This window comes from Brassica rapa, chromosome A08 (genome assembly GCF_000309985.2).
Source record: "Brassica rapa cultivar Chiifu-401-42 chromosome A08, CAAS_Brap_v3.01, whole genome shotgun sequence".
In the NCBI taxonomy this organism is placed as follows: Eukaryota; Viridiplantae; Streptophyta; class Magnoliopsida; order Brassicales; family Brassicaceae; genus Brassica; species Brassica rapa.
Genome location: NC_024802.2, coordinates 5,978,884 through 5,982,399, shown reverse-complemented (window position 1 = coordinate 5,982,399; position 3,516 = coordinate 5,978,884). Strand labels below are relative to the sequence as shown.

At 39.8% G+C, this 3,516-nt stretch overlaps 1 long non-coding RNA gene across 1 annotated transcript; it reads right to left on the bottom strand.

The window, feature by feature from the left end:
• Positions 1-905: 905 nt before the first annotated feature.
• LOC117127370 lies at positions 906-2,418 on the bottom strand. Its single transcript, XR_004450343.1, has 2 exons — positions 2,005-2,418; positions 906-1,929 (listed from the first exon to the last, which is right to left on the bottom strand). It is a non-coding gene; the product is annotated as an uncharacterized LOC117127370 (long non-coding RNA).
• Between the last annotated feature and the right edge of the window lie 1,098 nt (positions 2,419-3,516).

The window sequence follows — 3,516 nt, the reverse complement described above, 5'->3', positions numbered from 1 at the left end:
TGTGAAGGAAGTGGCATGTTCTGGAAGACAGATGTGGCTCTCTTCAAAAAGAGATGCTCGTGCGTGTCCACACTCATCTCTGTAGACTCCATACTCGTCCCTTTGTTCCCAAGTGAACTTTCTGGCTCCGTACATGTCAAAAGCGCGGTTCCCACATTCATAACGTCTGTCGATCGACGTTGGTGTTACCATGTCGATCAATGTCTCCGTTGTACCGTTGATCGATGCTTGCCCTTTTGGTTGGCGTGATAAATCTGGGTTGATCTCTGTTGTGGCGACTCCTTCGTGGTTGTTAGGATCTGTTTGAATGACGTCTGGAGTGCCACGTTGCTGTGAGAATAGGTTGTCAGGTCCATTGGCTACTTGAAGGATGTCTGCTATGTCCACTCTGGAGACTTGTAAAATCCTTCCATCCATTGCACGTGCGTTGCCATCTGGGTCCCTGAAAATACCAAATTCATCAGGTGTTAGAAAACTGTAGTCAATGTTTACATAATCATTTAATTTAGAAATAGAAAGATTAGGGTTTAGAGTAGTATCGATCGATGTAGATACAGTTACATCGATCGATGGCAGAGTAATTTCTGCAGAACTTGTGTTCTTAAGATGATTGCTCTTCATGGATTTTTCTGTTGATGTAGAAGGAAGAGTGTTCATCTTTTTTGCTTGTGTGTTTGCTCTGATGTGTGTAGGTGGTTTCGGGGGTGCAAAACGATTTATATAGGTATCTATAAACCTAGTTGGGGAGGGAATATTCTCCTGCTCCTGAATTTTCGTTGCGGCGCGAATATCGATCGATGTTCCTTTACGGGTGTCGATCGATGTGAGCGGTTGTTTTGCTGGACGAGGGTGGGTATCGACCGATGTGGAGTGCACAACATCGAACGATGTTGGGAACGTGTTGGTGAACTTATGTGTTTCAAGTTTTTCATCCTGCAAAGACATTTCTATTGCACGTTCTTTCCAATAATCCTCATCGTATTCCTCTGTATGTTCCTCATTAGATGAAGTAATTACAGTGTCAACTGCAAAACTTTCATGGAAACCACTGTCTGCCCAACTGCCTATTGAATAATCATCATGTCCTCTCTTTCTTGGAGGTTCGAAGGCAAAGTGTTGGTAACAATAATTAGGTGAAGCAAAATGGTCAACTGGGTGCATTACGTCGAGTGGCGTGTTGTTGCGGTCATCGGTCACCGTTGACACATTGGAATCGATCGATGGAAAGGTTGGGATGTCGATCGATTCCGAGTACTCTGTTTCGTACTCCGATTCATACTCTGCTCCACAATGGCATGCACCAATGAACCCAAGTTCTTTCCCATAATCCACAAAATTAATGACCTTTCTCTTAGGTCGGATGGGGTTGTTCGTTTACGAGGAAATAGCAAGGCCTTTGTTAAGAGGAAATAGCGAGCCCCGCGTTTTCCTTTTACGAGGTCTTTACGACGAATTGTGCTTACGTGCATTAAGTCTGAAACCACAATTCCTTCACTTATAATCTCAATCTCTTATTTCTAATACAAATTAAACTCCTGTTACCTTACATGCATTAAGTCTGAAAATCAATCTTATTAAAAATAAATACATCAATCGGATACATCGACATACTCGTCATCACTAGAAACATCATCATTTTCATTAAACTCGCCTTCAACAGCTTTGTCCGTCGCATCGTCGGTAACATCTTCATACTCATGATTATGCGGATCAATGAGAAGGATGTCATCAATTTCTTGTTCAGGTTCCTCGACTTCATTTATCTGTTCTTCTTGCAATGGTGGTTCTTCTCCATTGATGATTCGTTTTCAAGGTGTAACTTTGATCACGGCTAACCAATTTATTCCCGATTCTCACATCCGAGGGTATGGAAGGCAGCTAACTTGGTATGCTTGTGAAGCTAAGATGAAAGTCTCGAATTTGTTGTACCTGCGAATTAAAATAAAGAAAACGTAGAAATTAATTTATTTTGCTCATGTATGGTAAAAAAAGAATTTGTTGTACCTTCGTCCACCATTGACATCAACTACACCGAATTTGTTAAATCGAATACCTCTGTTGACGACGGTGTCGAAGCATTCACATTTGAAGACGACGCATTTCAGCGTCAATGTCACTGGGAATTCGACTTCAATAATCTCCGTCAAGATCCCGTAGAAATCTGTTTTCCCTTTCACACATATTTCATAGTTGCTTGTCGCTCGCTGTCTACCATACTCATATGTGTGAAAAGTATAGCCTCGTGTGGAATACATATGGTGATGTGGTGACCTTTACAAGTGGAAATTGAATTACTTTGTGTAACCACTTAGGAAAATCTGCATCGTCGCCATAATCAACCTGCAAAAATAAAGAAAACGTTGAAATATAGATCATGTTTGAAAAACTAGTTTGATCGACCTGAAAAAATTAAGAGTTTGAGTTAAGACCCAATTCTTCAACCACTTAATAAAGTGTTGATCTTTCTTTTTGTCTATGTCACTTGTGGATATACCTGTTAATTAATCTTTGGCAATTATATAATCTATATTTATATCTGTTTATAAGTGTCCATATATGTTACCTTTCAAAATAACGCATCAATGGATCTTTGCAATTCAGTAGAATATAGGTGTGTGCACTATGAGCGTCTTCTTCACTCGACCACCAAACCTTTTTTAATTTTCCACCGAGTCGTCTAATCTGGCTAAAGATGTCTGGAACACCAGCAACTGCATATGTTGGTGCGACACCACCATCATCATATCTTCTTGGATATCTTTTTCGGGTCCGTACTATTGACGCAAAGTAGTACGATGTGAAGTGAGAAGTTTCTTCCATCAAATTCCAGCAATTATAGAACCTTCAACTTTTGCGAGGTTCTTTGTTTTTCCCTTCAAATATTTCATGCCTCGCTCATAGTGATACATCCATCCGTAATGTACATGTCCACGAAGCATTGCCTCATATGGGAGGTGGACAGCTAGATGGTCCATGACGTAAAAAAATCCCAGATAAAATATCTTCTCCAAGTTGCACAATAAGATGGGAATGTTCTGGTGAAGATGTTCCAGGACTTCTTCTTTAAGAGTGTGTGTGCTCAGATCCCTGAAAAATGCTCCAATGCCTTGTATATTCCAAAATCAATTAAACACAATTAATATATTAGTCATATATTATTGCAAACTAAACCATTATAAAATTACTGTGTTGTAATATACTATTTACCTACAAGTGCTTCATGTATGTTTGTTGGAAGTAGCTCCGCAAATGCAAAGGAAATTAGTCGTTGCATAAAGACATGACAATCATGATTCTTCATCCCGGAGAACTTTTGACCATTTTCAACACATCTAGAGAGATTTGAAACATACCCATCGGGGAACTTCACTTCTGATGCCACCCAGTTGAACAACACCGACTTTTTTTCTGAAAACAATCTGAATATCGGAACGGGAACTTGTCCATTGCTTTTTATATGTAACTCACTTCTTGAGCAAATATCTGGCAAGTTCAACCTCGATTTTATGTTGTCTT